General features: G+C 40.9%; 1 protein-coding gene across 4 annotated transcripts in view; it reads left to right on the top strand.

Annotated features, from left to right (window-relative positions):
• ARHGAP18 (Rho GTPase activating protein 18) overlaps positions 1–16491 on the top strand; it is a 173908-nt gene that overhangs the window by 65533 nt on the left and 91884 nt on the right. The window contains exon 2 of one of the 4 annotated variants that reach the window (XM_087444081.1): positions 6685–6781. The exons of the other annotated variants lie outside the window; for them this stretch is intronic. The gene's annotated coding sequence lies outside the window, so the exon portion shown is untranslated. The remainder of the gene's footprint in view (positions 1–6684; positions 6782–16491) is intronic. 4 annotated transcript variants of the gene reach the window in all.

Below are 16491 nucleotides of genomic sequence, written 5' to 3'. Positions count from 1 at the left end.
TAAGCTTAGTTTGAAGCCTGAAGCTTGAAAGCAAAGTCCAAGCTCAGTGTTCTTAAAACGAAAGGCCTGTTCTAATTGCTTAGTGGAAACTAATACTTGGTTAACCTGCTTAAAGCAAAATTTCTTCAATAAATAAGCCAAAGGGTTAGATCTCTGTTTCCTAAATTGTGTGTGGAACACTGTTACTAGGTGTTCCATTAAAGAAGGGTTTTGTGGTCTAATATTTTGGTGTAAACAGAATTTACTGCAGGACTTCTTGTAGCATATGATATCCTAGCGTGTATTGTGGATTCCTAACAAATTTTTAGCAAGAAGCATATTCCAAATTTGTTTGACCTAGGAGCCCTCCCTCCCTGTTTTTTGTTTTTTGCAGAATACTTATTACTAATGTTTTAGGGAACACAATTTGTGAAACCCCCAGATGCTATCTCTTTATATGTGTAAAAATGTTAAAAATTGTATACTTTGAAATTAGTAAGATATGTTGTGTTTTTTGGTAGTAGTCGTTTTTAAATTGTCCTTCTTCTCCCGGCCACGATCCGTTTCACCTATACAGACATACCCTGTAGACTCTCCCCTTGGTGAACATGTTTCCACAGTAAGAACGTTTCTTGCTTTTTAATACCCAAGATTCATAGAACACAAGGCTTTTAATATACCATTTTTTAGCTTATGTTCTTATAGGGAAATTTATATTTATGCCTCTAAACCCAATATGACATTTTAAACACAAATGTGGGGGAAATATTTCAAGTTAGATTTTTAGTATGATGTGGACATCTTGAAAAACAAACTCAGTGTCATCTACGAGGATATATGCTATGTCACTGTCTGGAAACAACAGAAAATCTTACTAACTGATCTTCAGGAAACAGCATTTTAGGCATTTTACAGTCAACATGATAGTCTGTTAATTACATATTAGAGTTTTGCTGTGTGTTATGTTTTAGAAATCGGTTGAGGGTCTTGGGTAGATGTTACATATTACTTTTTCCATTCAAAAGAATAGGACAACTTAGTGTTTTTTTGTACAACATTGGTTTTCAGGTAACAATTACTCCACTAAGTTAGAGAGGCTATTTTAACTCATTCAGTCCTTTTAACAACCCAAGCAGGTGGGTGACATTATCCTCAGTTAACCAGAAAGAGATGGAGGCATGGAGTGGTAAAGTAACTTGCCTGAGGTGCTACAGCTCGTAAGTGGCAGGACTGAGATTTGGGCTGGACAGACTCTGTCAAGGTCCTCACCACTATGGGGTTCATGGAAATTCTTTGTTTCCAACTTTTGTCAACTGAATGTGGTTTTAGAAGTATATACAGAGCAAGTTAAATTTCAACTGAACGTTTGATTGTCTGGTGGTTTGTGTGCATGGTTATAATAAAAATTCTGCTCTCTTTTGTGCTTTTAAGCAATTCATTGGTAGTAAAATAGGCACTTTGGGAAATCACCTTAATGACTTTAAGGCCCCATGATACCATTTACTGCAATGAAGTAGTAAATAGTTTTATTAAATTCTGCCACTTAGTAAATAATTTTATGTGGCCTTGAGGTGTCTCCTGGCATTTTGTGGTGAGCTATTCATGTAACTGGGGCAAATTTTTCATAGAGGAAAAGAAAACAAATATTTATTGAATACTCTCTATGTTCAAAGCCCTTTAAAATGGAATTTGTTTTATCCTCATAAGGGGAGAATTATTATCCTTATTTTAAAAAAGAGAAAGCTCACGGAAATGGAATAGCTGGTCTCGGATAACACAGCTTGTATATGGATCAACTCTGATTTGAAGCCTGGTCATTTGCCTTCTACTGAGAGGCACAGAATAAGTGCAGTCATCTCCCTTCAGAGTTTTTCTCCCTTCAAAGCATGTGTGTCTGAATGACAGTGGGGCCTCAGTTTATGGGAAGGATGTCTTCTGTGGCAAGCCCTGCTCTGGGACTTTCAAAGTAGCAGTCTGGGTGTACCATGGCTGTGGTGGGGCCGCAGGAGCCGATGGGGAAGTAGAGTTTCCTGTAGATAGAGTAGAGGAAAAAACCCTGGGCTGAGGCCTCTCTTCTCTCGCCATCTCTTCAAATGCATTGAAAATCTCCCAGAACCAGCATGACACAGTAATAAGATATGCCAGTAGAACACCACCACTGCCACCACCACCACCGTCATCATTGCCATTAGGTGGTTGTACCTTTCTATAAAATCTGAATAATCAGATTCTCCTTATCCCTACAAATAGAACAATAAGACAGCTGTGAGTCCACGTTGTCTACAGGTCTTCCCCAACAATCTGGATGGTCTCAGTGCCCTTTCTGTTGCATGAGACCTCTCCACTGAAATCCAAATGAGCAATTCTCTTTAGCTGTGATAGTGTGGAAATGTTGCAGTTGCTGATGAACAACTCCTTTTCACTTAGTAAAGTCATTCAGAGACTTCAAGGGGCCACAAGGACATTAAAAGTCTTGGCCTACCACATACCCGAAAGTCTCAAAATAAAATGTGTTTCAAAAGCACTTTTGATTAAATTACTGAAAATATTTAAGAAGGTGGTGAGTGAGGGCTGGCTGACTGGAGAGCATATATTTGTAACTATCTTTTAGCCATGGGTGTTTTGCATAGCAAATAGATTTTCTTAGTTTATACCTATTAACCAAGTGATCAACTCGCCACAGCTCTTTCTGCAGCTTCCCCATTTCTAGGCAAAATAATTTGAGACTTGTCAGAAAGCCAAAAGTTGGGGATTGCCTTATTCTTGGTCCTAAACCTAGACCTGTTTTATAAATAGTTGATTTCCAGGCCAAGGTGTCCCTGCATGATGCGTACCCATAAATGTCCTGCTGCCGCAAATTGTCAGTCTTAGCAAAAATAGAATTCTGTGTCTATTCAAAGTGCTCCTGCTTTGCTAGGCTGCCATCCTGTGCTGCTTTGCAGGTAGACTTCTTTGAGTGATGTCTGCATGCCTTCCTATTTGTCTGCTAAGAGTCTGTGCCTTTTTAAGCTCCTTGACATCATGTCCTTATATATCCTTGACATGATATCCATTGTATCTGTACCCTGGCAAATGGTTTGCACAGAGCCATCTTCCAAAACTGCCGCGTCTGCAGACCCAGTGCAGGGAGGGCAGGGAGAGGGAAGGAAAATATGAGCCCTGTGCTGCCGGGGAACCCGGGTGTGGTGGGCTAGCCTTGAGAAAGGAGCCTGCTCAGGTGAGCTTAGCTCCCTGGACAACCTGCCCCTCTGAGGAGCAGGAAGGAAGGAAACCTGCATTTTGTAAAGAGTGAACCATTTCACAGTGTGAAAACAAAAGCGGCGAAGAAGCCCAGGCTGCCCGGCCCTTGTCTTGGGCCGGTGGGCGCAGAGGTCTCAGTTGAGAGAAGGAAGCGGTCCCTGGGCATCAGGGTCAAGGACAGAAGAACGAGCAGAGGCCTAGACGAGGAGAGCAGTTATGGATGTGAGGGACAGTTGCTCTGTCACCTTACAGAGGTGCTGGCAGTGTCAGCACTGTGGCGGCTCAGGGCCAGGTCCTGGTGGCTGTGAGAGGAGGCCGTGGCTGAGGCACCCGTGGCCATGGTGGTGGCCTGCAGGAGCAGCCAAGGACCCGAGAAGGCATCTGTGGGCTGACCAGGAGTGGGAGCATCAGGCCAATGGGCATAGCAGTCACCAGAGCTCCTGGCTGCAGAGAGGCACAGATGTAGCCTCTTGGCAGCCTTTTGCGGACCTGAAAGCAGACTGTGGGTGGGAGAAGATTCCTGCGGTTACGTGCATGGGGTGTCCGCCGGAGCCCATTTGTGTGTTGCCGTTGTGGGGTAGTTCACGTCCTCTCAATTATTCTTCCTGGGTGGGTGGCCAGGGAAGCACCTATTCAGGTGTACCTTCTTTTACTTTTTAATTGATACTAACTTTTAAAATTTTGTTCTGTGAACCCTTGGCCAGTAAGTTTTAAAGCTTAGAGAGAGCCAGTCTTCAAATTTCTACCTGAAATCCTAATAAACCAAGTATCTTGAAGAAATTACTGAAAGAGTGAATTTCATTAGGAAAAACTAGGTTACTGGGCAAAATGTTAAAGTGCACAGAATTCATTGTAGGTTGAGAGAGATCTTTCTATGGGGATGGCTGAAGCAAACGGTCGGTTTGCTTCAGTGTCTCTCCACCCCCAGTCCCCATCTCCTTGCTCTGTGAGTGGAGTTCCAGGGGCTTCTAAGTACCCCATGCTGATAAGAGCTGGGCAAAGTCTGTGCAGTCCTTTACCAAGGACTGGGGCAGGGAAAGTGTTGGTGTATTTGCATCACAGGTGACCATTTCTGGGTTATTCACTCCCCTCCGTCCCCCTCATGTACTCACTGCTGCTTCCCCCATCTCATTTTTATTAGTGGACTAAATTAATAATTGAATAACCTGTTAAATTGCAAGGATTTTGTGCAGTAATATAACAATGCCTCATATTACTCATCGAAGAACAGCTTAAACTGAGCCCAGTATATAAATGACCAAGATGTACAGCAATTGCTATGCTGTTTTTGCATACCACTAGCATCTTTTTTCAGTAAGTCAAAAGTAGTTTATATTGAATCAAGGATGAGAGCACTGAAGTAAATTTACAATTTTAGAGATTTTAAGAAAACTTCCAAATATTGTGAAAGCATGTAAGATTTATTTGGTCCCTCATGAATCTTCTAAATTGTGGCATACATTGTTAAGCTCATGAAATCATAGTATGAAATGCTTTTCTTCTCTTTGAGAGAATAATAAATGCTACGAATCTACATTGTGCTGTATTATTGATATGTATCCTCTTTTCTGTACATGGATATTTTCAAAGTGAATATTTACATTATTTAGTATTTTATTTGCATGACATCTTGGATAAGAAGTAAATAAGGGCAGTATTAATGATTCATTTGAAAATGAACCTTATCTGTAGATTCTAAAATTGTACTTGTAAGTAATGTCAACAATCAACTGTTTCTTTCCTATCTGAAATGTCATCATGTTTTATTTGGACATGAATCATTTTACATTTGGAGAAGTTATGTGTTGTATGTAATGATAGATGACTTGAAACTAGGGTAAAATCTACCACTTTTGTTTAAACGTCAGATATTTAGAGTTTTCCATTCTAAGTATAGCCTTTGTAGGACTGTATCTGATATGCATGTCCTTAGTTCAGCAGTGGTTTTATTCATTTTCATGGCATGTGCCATTGTAGGCACTGCACATATATGAAGATAATATTCATACTTTCTGACTAAGTCATTTGGTTCATTTTTACCTATAATTCCCATACAAATCATTTCACATACACACATATATATGGCTTTACATGGGCAGGAAATTTATGTTGATTTTGTGATGAATAAAGTGTTATAAATGAACTGTTTAGACAAAGCAGAAATTAACTATCCCTCTTTTAAAATTAAATATCAAGTTGACTTAAATGGTCAAAACCTCTTTGTAGTTGCGGGACTCAGAATGGAAATTTGAAGGCTGGGATGCCAGGAGTGAGGGAGGTAGAGAAAGAATTGTTCTTGCAAGGATGCTATTTCTCAGGTTCCCATGAAAAGCAAATGGGAAAATGTGTGATTTTTCTGAGTGATGAAAGGAATAGAAAGCTATCTATATGTATATATTTTGCCTTCACACTTAAGAATGATTTCTGAAACTATGCCGAAAGGACATCTTAATGCAAAAATAATGTGTAAGTGCTGCTTGGCAAGCCGTGCTGTGGCGGTGTCCCATATAAAGTGGAGGAAGATGGGCACCGATGTTAGCCCAGGGCCAGTCTTCCTCAGCAAAAAAAGAGGAGGATTGGCAGACGTTAGCAAAGGGCTGATCTCCTCACATAAATAAATAAATAAATAAATAAATAAATAAATAAATAAATAAATAAATAAATAAATAAATAAAAAATGTGTAAGTGGATTATCACGCCTGTGTCTTTCATTGAAGTACTCTGGTGGAGTTTTCAAATGCAAAAACAGTAGCTGCCCATTTCTCCTTCCTGGGGGAAGCTCCCATCTTCATCTGAGAGAAGAATTATTGCCTGTCAGACTTCTCCTTGTTGTCTTTCATGCTAGAGATTGATAAATTTGTTCCCAAGTTGGCGATGAGGCCTCAGCAGCCTGACTGGGGAGTGATCATTAGTGGTAGCAACTATTTATTCCTCTAGAAATTTAAGATTAGCCCCCTTGATTTAGCTTGTTCAATACATTCCAGATAAAAAAAGAGGAACAGCACATACATTTTTGGATGGTAAAGAATTACTTAGAATCTGCCTCTACTTGGCCTTGTGACATTGAGATTCTCAAGGAGGTAGAAAGAAAATAGAGATTTTTATGTTAAACAATAGTTAGATACAGTGCATTAGAATTGGTCTACTGAATCTCCAAAAGATGGAAGCATAGTCACTGGTAGCAGCTGTATTTGTTTTCGTTATTCAGTGTTGTAGCTGTCAATGATGAGACATCTTTAATAAAACCTATACTATGTTAATTCCTTGAAGTTTGTTGAGCAGGTACTTTGTATTCTGTCCTGTACTAGGCACACTATGCTATTCAGAGACAAACCCTTGTAAGGAGTTTTCAAATTTCTGCTAAGGATGATGAACTGTGTCACATATCTGTGATAAAGGACAGGAAGTTACAGTTACTATAATAGAGGTTAAAAAAATCAACAATCTTGTTATGGGTGTTTGCAGAGGAAAGACATCTTACATTCAACTAAGAGGATCAGACCAAGTTTCAAGTTTCATCTCGCTGGAGTGTTTGGGTAGGATTCAGCTTTGGAGGAAAAAGGTAAGTACTTTCTGGGGAGAGAGAGGTTCAGATGGGGGTAATTCTATCAGGATTCTAATTTGGCTCGAGGACAGGATGCTCGAAAGAGGAAGAAAAGACTGGAAGGGAGGTTGAGGCCAACTTGTAGTAAGCTTTAAAGGTCAATCTCTAAGATTTGAGACTGAAGATTTGGGATTTCTTTCAATCATTGTCTGCTATGACCTGCCCACTTTTCAGAATACCCAACTGCTGTATCATGGACCCTTGGATCCACTGAACTGGGACAGGTGTAATGCAATGGCATTGCGGTGAAAAGAGGGGGCTCTGGGTCATGAGACGGCATGGTTTCATATCTTCGATCCAGCACCTACTAGTTATGTGACCTCGGGTGAGCTACTAAACCTCTCTTTGCCTCCCTGCTGGTGTGAGGATTAATGACGTAAACAGTGTAAAGCACGCAGGTCCATTGCAAATAACTAAAGGAGTGCTTGGTCCCTATCGAACTTCTTATGCTGTCTGAGACAGTCTCCTCCCCCATCTGCCCTGTGATGACCTTACTTCGCAATAAGTCTGTGAATGAATGCAGAGACAGACAAAGTGTGATGAGGAGATAGGGAGATGGTCAGCACAGGTAAAGATGTAGGTTAGAAGAAAGGGTGGCTTTTTGTATGAAATGTAAGTAGTACCTATAAGTTCACTTCCTGTAATGAAGGCTGCCTTCCTCGAACAAAGATGCTTGTACCTCCTTCCCATGTTCAGGGAAGAGAATAAACGGTTTTCAGGCCAGGCTGACGTTTGTGGGGTTTGAGCCTGACCTCAGGTGTCCTGATGAGTCCTCCTTGGTGCCTGAGGAGAAGGAAGAGGTTATGGCTTGGCAGCCCCAGACAGCAGAAAACACTTTCCTAACCCTATAGGGGTGAGGTTTCAGCTACGAGCTCTGTCAGTAGGTCCTCAAACCCTTAGTAGTTGCAGAGCTAACATTTGTAGTTTCTACCATTTGCAGTAACTCGGACGGTTGGAAAATGTGGTAGTTGACAGTTTGTCTGAGACTTGTGAACTAGAGTTGCAAGTCCTGAGGCTGTGGTACATAGAAGCCAGTCCCTAACAAGTGAGCCGAATACCTGCTCAGCACCTGCAGCCAACTGATGTCCTGAAGTGATGAAACTCTGTGGTTATTTAGGGATAGAATTCAGTGAAAGTTGACAAGGTAACTTCTATGACTTCTGAAAGAAATGAGAATCTGGAGAAAGCCAGGAGTCTGTATAAATCCTTCTATGGTTGCAAATCTGAGGATTCTGGAAGCTCTTGGCCCATGTTTCTCTGGAATATCCAGGTGGTTGGCTTTCTCAGTATCCCAGGGGAGAGGCTGAGTTTGGGAGAAATTAGCTTCCTGTGAGGAGCCAAGGGAATTCTGGGTAAACCTCTGGCATTCGTTGGCTTACCTAAGAGGAAACCTTTGGCCTGGCGTCTTATTGGTGAAGTGCTGGGCTAGGCTCTACTGTCATTGGCCAGATTATGGGTAGGGTGAGCTTTCTAAGGCTCTCTGACAATCTTGTGTAGAGTGCTCAGGGAGCCTTGTGTGAATGGCTGGGAAAAGATGAGCTCTCCAGGAGATGAGCTGCCAGCCTGCAGAGGGCAGTGCACACGACAGTGTGGCTGAGGCCCCCAGAAGCCGACCACTGTAGTGGGGTTTGGCACTAGTGAGAGTTACTATTTGTGCTGGCACATTGCCCTGCTGGGAGAAGATTCTTTATCCAGAGAGGTGACTTGAGGAAATACTCGTAGTTGGATTCCGAGAGGCTGTCTCGCACTATGGGAGCTCTGGTTGTTATAGCCTTTTGTAAAATATATATTTATTTAATTTTCCTCTACTACAGACTTTCTCTTTTACAGTGAGTCAACTTGCTTTTGATTTTGAAAGTTGTGGCCAACACACTGGGTTGTTGAGTAAAGAAGTTTCCTTGGTTTCCTAGGAGAGGGCTTGAGCAAGGAGGGGCATGATACAGAGAGGAAAAAACTGCTCTCAGGATGCAGTTATTTTTGAGGAACTCTAGTATCAACTATATTAATCTTTGCCTGTAGGTGGGAGGGGAAATAAGGGGAAGTGGGAAGGAAAAAAAAGCAACTTTGTATTTTTGAATATGGCAAAACTGTATCAAATGATCACCAATGTGGATTAGTTTATGGTTGCATTTAAGTATCATTTTTGAGAAGGCTGGGATTTTTCAGCATCTCACTTTATGATGAAAAATATGCAATAATAACTAACCTTCACACAGTGCCTGTATTTGCCTAGCACTATCCTGTGGGCTTTACAATATCCTGTATTTGAATATTATTCCTGTATACTTCACAGCACCATGAGGGTAGGGATAATTATTATGTCTATTTTGAAATAAGGGAAACTGAGGCACAAGGGTTAAGAAACTTGCTCAAGGTGACACAGTAGGAAATTAGTAGAGTTGGGTTCAAAACCCTGGCAGTCTGGTTTCCCGAGTCTGTTCTCTTAATGACTGCACTGTGTCCACTGTCCGCAGCCTGAGTGTGAGGTAGGAATAATAACCATTCCCTATGTCGAAGACCTTGCACACTGGATTTGCCCACTTTAGTTTGGAAGTACCCATTCCACTTCTTCTTTTTTAAGGTATCTTCACATTTTATTGTCACACCCACTTAAGCATTTACATTTTTCTTATGTGTGTGTGAGGAAGATTAGCCCTGAGCTAACATCTGTTGCCGATCGTCCTCTTTTTGCTGAGGAAGATTGGCCCTGGGCTAACATCTGTGTCTATCTTCCTCTGCTTTGTATGTGGGACGCCTGCCATAGCATGGCTTGATAAGCAGTACGTAGGTCTGTGCCTGGGATCTGAACCTGCGAACCCTGGGCCGTTGAAACAGAGCACACAAACTTCACCACTACGCCACTGTGCCGGCCCCACCATTCTACTTCTTTATGACCGTGAAGTGCCTTATATAATACCAGAAATCTTAGTACTGATATCTTCTGTAATTCTACAAGGGCTTTTTACAGATCTTAGATAAAAATTCCTTGTGATATTGGTCCTTCTCAGTGGCAAGCTTTAGGTTAAATAACTTGTTTATTGAGCTGTAATTTCTTGGCCTTTGTGATTAACTTTGGCTGAAGTCTGGTCAATCTGTCTACTTCTGATATCTGGTAAATATGTGCAAGTCAGCAGATGGCAGACCACGATGATCCACATGAACTTCTGTGGCTATATTAGTGACTTCTGCAGCACCCGCACTGTGCTAAAAGCCTCATCATGCTTAAAGTAGGTGGGCACGTTTTGTGTGTGTGTATGTGTGCCCGTGAAACTTACAAACTGACAACATTCCAACATATTCAGTTATGAAATTTCAAACATAACTACCAACAAAATAGCATTCCCATTAGAGACAACTTGGAAAAATAAATAAAAGTGCAGAGTAGGAAATAAAGGCTGCTTCTGGTACTGCTCCACAGCTAGCCCCTATTGAATTTTGCTTTCCCTCAGTAGTTTACACATTCCTAGCAGAGTATCTTAAAGAAGCAATTGGTGTTGTTAATACGTTGTTGTTCTCTCAGTTAGATTTTAACCAAGGTGTACAATACAGAGTGTTTCACAAATGCATTTTCTGCTGGAGAAACCACAGATATGTAACTATTTATAGTGTTTCTTAGTTATCTTGTGCATCATTTCCTCTTCTACTTCCTCCGTGTCACTGGCAGTCGTGCTGCTGCCCTGCCTGTCCTCCCCTTGTGACATCTGAGTCATCGCTGACATCTCTGCCCAGGCCTGCTCAAGGAGCCATTACTGAGCTTGGTTATGGTTTTCTCCCCACCATTTCTCAGATCTGTATTTTTCGACGGCTGCAACCTTGATCTGCACTTCAACCATCCCACGCTCTCCATGTCTGTTTCTTGGCCTCTAACGTCTTCTCTTTTCAATCCACATGTTGAAAAGTAATTTTCTCACAAGTGTTTTCTCAGCATCTTGTTCTTAGAAAAACTGCCCCGTGGTAACACCTCTATACTACTTTTTAGTTACCCCTACATCGTTTTAAGATTCTCAATGGTGTCCTCCTTCACCTCATCAACTCCACGCAAGGCAGAGACGCACCTTGGTTCTTTGTTATTGCATTGTTAAAGGTAAATTGGGCTGACCCTACTGAAAATTGTGAAATAAGGAAAGTCTTGGCCATCTCCCACTTGTATTCTCCATTACTTTTTTGACCCACAAGGGTTTTCCTCCCCTCTTGTTTTTTATTTGGTATTCTTGCTCCATAATTCACACTTCTAATCAAATACGAAAGGATCTGATATTGGTGGTTTATACTTGAATGAATGTCATCACATGTTCTTTTATGTGATCAAATGTCTTTCATGAAATAAAGCTAGTGCAAGTCGATATAGTTTTTCATTTTTAAAAAAATGCCCCTATTTGGCAAGTACAAAGTCTGCAACTCTGTGTTGGTTCCCTCACAAAGTTTTTAAAAAGAAATTTTTTCTGGAGTACATAGATCTGGCAGTAATCACGTTAAACCATAGCTGTAAAAAAGGAAAGGAGAAGCGGAAGGGGGAGAGAGAAAGAACTAGAACAGCCAATAGGAGATAGTCATATTATCAAGCTATGTCCTTTGATAAAAATGCATTATGTGTGTAATTTTTTCAAAAAAATTCATTTCCTTTGTATTTTGTTGTGTAGTTCCTTTTTTCTTCTCAGCCACCTGTGTACATTTATTGTATCCATATTAGAATATAAACCATAAAAGCATTGAACATGTCGTTTTCTTTACTTATCCCCAAATTTCAACATCTCGTTAATGTCAGCCATGCTATGAACAGTCAATAAATGGTTGCTGATTATATGACAATGTTTTGGGACATAATAATCTTTCTTTGTATCTCCAGGGTGTTAGTTTATTTATTTTTGTGAGGAAAATCAGCCGTGAGCTAACATCCATGCCAATCTTCCTCTTTTTGCTGAGGAAGACTGGCCCTGAGCTAACATCCGTGCCGATCTTCCTCCACTTTATGTGGGACGCTGCCACAGCATGGCATGATAAGCGGTGCATCAGTGCACGCCCGGGTTCTGAACCCTGGGCCGCCAGCAGCAGAGCGCACGCACTTAACTGCTACACCACGGGGCCGGCCCCTCCAAGGTCTTAGTTTATTTTTACCCAAATAGAATGAAAGAATTTGACTCTCTAACACCAGTCTCAGAAATCCATGTTTCAACTGCCCACAGGTAATGGCAGCTGGTTGTCGATGAGGAGATTTCATTTGCAACCTGTGTTGGTGGCAGCTATGGTTTGATTCTTCTTGTGTTGTTGGTTGGCTGTAAGACCTCATCTTTTGCTGTGGGGACTGGACCAGAAAGGGAAGCTAGCCCGAGGCCCCGTGGAAATTAGGCAAATGTACTTCAGCAGTCACATCGTATTCTGGCTTCGCAAAGAGAAATCGCATGGGTTATTTTATATACCAAAGCTGGAGTTATCTCTTCTGTGACCCTGGCGTGTCTTCATACTTACAGACACCAATATTGCCCTTCCCTTGGTTCAGCCAAAGCTGAGGAGGTGTGGGGAGGGGTGGAAAGACTTTTCACCAGAAAGTGTGATGGGGATTGAGGCAACGTCTGCTTTCATACGCTGAATCTCCAGTGACCCTACCTTTTAAAAATTCTTTGATTCTGTAATACAGTGTGTTCTATTGACACAATTGTTGCCTTATAAATTTAATAAGTTAAAATGAGTTCTATAAGAAAATGTAGGCTTTTCACTGTAGTGGGAGGGTATTGCTTGAGGTAGTGGAAATAGTAGACGTACTATGTAGCTGCCTCGAACATCTGTTACCTGAAGGCAAGCCAATAAATGAGGAAGAGAAGATAATAGATTGCCTCACCTGTGAACTTGTTCACCATGTTCTTGGAAAACAAGAGGGTGAAATTCAATGTATTATGTCTTTATTGTCCCACAGTGCTTGCCATATATCAGACAATCACTGAATAATATCTTGTGGATTTTAGTTATTTATTTTGTGTTTGCTTTCATGGTACTGTATTTTAAGCCAATGCAACAATAAAATGAATTCTTATTTATTCTGTTTATAAAAACAAAAATGTTAATAGTTCAAATAAAATGGAAATATATTTGTAATGGTGTCATAGCATATGAGGTGGTATTTTTATTCTTGCTAGAGAGACTAAGGATTGAATTTATATGCTAGTGCAGATCTGGAGTGGGAAGAGAGTAGATGGAGCTTGTGTATAAGCAATTATTGATTTGTGTTAACTTTTGTTCATCAGGATGTTTTCATTTTTAGAGTATTAACAATATTAAGAAATACTTCTGAATAAGAATTTTAGCAAAAGATCACTAGCTTAATGGATTGTAGAATAGCAGCAATTCTCCATCTCCTGGCGACTAGAGACCTGGGCAAGGATTTGAATCTAGTCAGGATTATGATGGCCTAGGTTATGGTTCTACTCAAATGGTTTGGTCAAGAAAGCAAAGGTTTGGCTTCGCCTCCACTGTTGTAATTGCTCAAGTACAAAAGCACAACGGTTCCTTGGTCTTTTGACTGGAAATCTTGAGGTAGTTCTCTGTGCCATTCTTCTTGTCCATAGAATTTGGCTTAGACTTCTTAGCATCTCTAGCCAAGACTGACTTTTGTAATAATGGAAAAGTGACGCTAACTAGAATGTGCCCAGGGTGAGTGCCATGTCAGTTTTCTGGTTCTAGGGACTGGAAAGGTTCTAGCTCCAGAGTTCCAGCCGACCAGGCTTCAGCCTTGGCCAGGTTCAACTCTGGTCATAAAGACTTCTGAGAACTGGCCCCGTGTTGGGCTGCCTTGCTGACTTTGAGGAGCTCTTTCTCCTCGTACTTAGTACAGTGAAAAATCAAGCCAGAGTCCTGAAATGGGCGAGTGAAAGTCCCAGGAGCTGTTTTGCAAGGAAATTTGAGGTTGTGACTGAGAAGGCAGAAGAGACAAAGAAAATAATATTACTTTGAATTTGTGTGGTGCTTTCCAATCTCATTTAATTAAATTCTCATCATAAACAAATGAATGGAGCAGAGGAGTAAGGGGACTTGTACAGAAGCAGATAAACTCTTTTTTTTTTTTTAGGAAGATTGGCCCTGAGCTAACATCTGTTGCCAATCTTCCTCCTTTTTTCCTTTTTTCTCCCCAAAGCCTCTGTAGATAGTTGCATGTGATAGTTGTACTCCTTCTAGTTGTTCTATATGGGACTCTGCCTCAGCATGGCTTGGTGAGTGGTGAGTAGGTCTGCTCCCAGGATCCGAACCAGCGAACCCTGGGCCACCGAAGCAGACGTGCAAACTTAACTGCTGCACCACCGGCCCAGCCCCTCAGATAAACTCTTCAGATGTGTTTGGAGCAAAGCTGTAAATGCTCGGCTTTAGTCAAGCTGGCTTTTCCCCTGTTGTCCTTTTTCCACTCTTATGCTTTCTAGGTAGATGTGGTAGTCTGATAATGGCCCCCAAAGATTTAAGGTCCTGATCCCCAGAATCTGTGAATGTTGTCTTATTTGAACAAAGGGTGTTTGGAGATGCAATTAAGTTAAGGCTCTTGAGATGGGAGATTATGTAGTTGGACCCCAAATGCAATCACAGTTGTCCTTATGAGAGTCAGAGGAGATTTTACTCATACAAAGGAGAAGGGATGTGAAAATGGAGGCAGAGATTGGAGTCATGCGGCCACAAGCAAGGCATGCTGGTACCAACAGATTCTGGAAAAGGCAAGGAATGGGTCGCTTAGAAGCTCTGGAGGGAGTACGGCTCCATTGACAGCTTGCCACCAGCGGTCCTGATTTTGAACTTCTAGCCTCTGGAACCATGGGAGAATAAATTGCTGTTATTTACTTATTTGTTTTTTTGGTGAGGAAGACTGGCCCTGAGCTAACATCTGTGCCGATCGCCCTCCACTTGGTATGTGGGATGCCACCATGGCATGGCTGATGAGTGGTGTAGGTCCACGCCCGGGATCCAAACCTGTGAACCTGGGCTGCCGTAGTGGAGTGCGCCGAACCCAACCACCGGACCATGGAGCTCGCCCCAAAATTGCTGTTATTTTAAGCCACCAAGTTTGTAGTAATTTGCAGCCACATGAAACTAATACAACAGGGAAAAGCGGTAAAAATGAAATGGAAAGCAACTTGGTCAGGAGGACTATACCATTAAATTTAACTTTTGAAAGAATCCCCTTTTATTTATTTGTGCATAATATACACTTTTAATACAAACCTGATCTAATTTATTTTAATTCCAATCATCAACTTTCCAAAAGCAACTCTCTAATTATGTCATGCATGTTTGTCTGTATTCCCAACATGACTATAAATTTGGGATTCTGTTTGGCTTGTTTATAATTGCAGCCACATTTCTTGGCACATAGTAGGTTTAGTAAATATTTTCCAAATGACTACATGCTTAAGTATGAATGTTTTTCAAATCAGGGCTCCAATCTGCTTTTCCAGCTATATTTCTCACTCTTCTTTTTTGTGTTCTTGCCAGAAAAAAAAAATCAAGTTGGTGAGATATAAATAATGAATAATAACTACAATTTCCCTTATGAATAATAACTGTCCAGATGACAGATGGTGCTAGAATAGACTGAATGCATAATATTAATTGCAATGTTTTGTTACATCTTTAGGAGAAAGAGGCAAATTAGGACAAATCAAATGTATACTAACGATTTATTTTAAAATGTGCTTTAAAGTGTGTTTTTAGCGTCAATATAGATAAAACCTGAATGCCTGCTGGGCTGGCAGCATTCTACAGAGGCTATTGATATTCAAAATAATACCAGTGAGGCACTGTTCTTTCAGAGATAGGATGATTTGGGACTACAACTTTTTAAAACATTTTTAAATGAGCATTGAAGCAAAAAGAGTTTATAGTAAAATTATTTTAATAAGTTGAAATTAAGCTACTTGGTGAATTCTGAAACACGTCTCATCATCTGAAAGTAGTTTTCTGCTCGTGAATTGCTGGATTTTGTCCTCAGGACAATATCCTGTCTTAGACGATCAAGTGAACAAGATGATTGATTTTGTTTCCCCAACTCTTCTTGTGAAAAATTTTAGCACTTAGAAATGTTTTAAAATGAGTGATGAATACACATAAATCTTACATCTGGATTCAGAGTTTTAATTTTAAAAAAAGTTTAGAATTCCAAAGCTCAGGCCACACTCCAGGCTAATTAAATCCTCCAATGGGTCAGAAGCATCAGTTTGTTCTTTTTGAAGGCCCCTGGGTGATTCCACGGTGCAGACACGTTTGAAAACCGCTGTACTGTACCATTATCACACCAAAAATAATTATGGTCTAGTATGCAATCCATATTAAAGTTTCCACAATGTTCCCCCAGATGCCTTTCATAGCTGTTTCTGTTTCTAAACTACTATGTATCTGGTGGCTCTGTCTCCACAAGCACGAGGATTTTTATTTGTTCTATTCACTGCTGTATCCCCAGTGCCTAGAAGAGAGATGGGTGCATAAATATTGTATGTTGCGTGAACTTCATCAACGGCTCCTGCATTTTGCTGGGCGCCTGTTGGGTGTGTTGTATGTAAATGACTGAGCGATGTCTTTACCTATACAGGTTTTTTTTTTTTTTTTTTCGGTGAGGAAGATTAGCCCTGAGCTAACATCTGTTGCCAATCCTCCTCTTTTTGCTGAGGAGGGCTAACATCTGTGCCCATCTTCCTCTA

Source organism: Ceratotherium simum, chromosome 19 (genome assembly GCF_057802395.1).
Source record: "Ceratotherium simum simum isolate JZ-2026a chromosome 19, ASM5780239v1, whole genome shotgun sequence".
NCBI lineage: Eukaryota > Metazoa > Chordata > Mammalia > Perissodactyla > Rhinocerotidae > Ceratotherium > Ceratotherium simum.
This window is presented reverse-complemented; position numbering and strand designations above follow the sequence as displayed.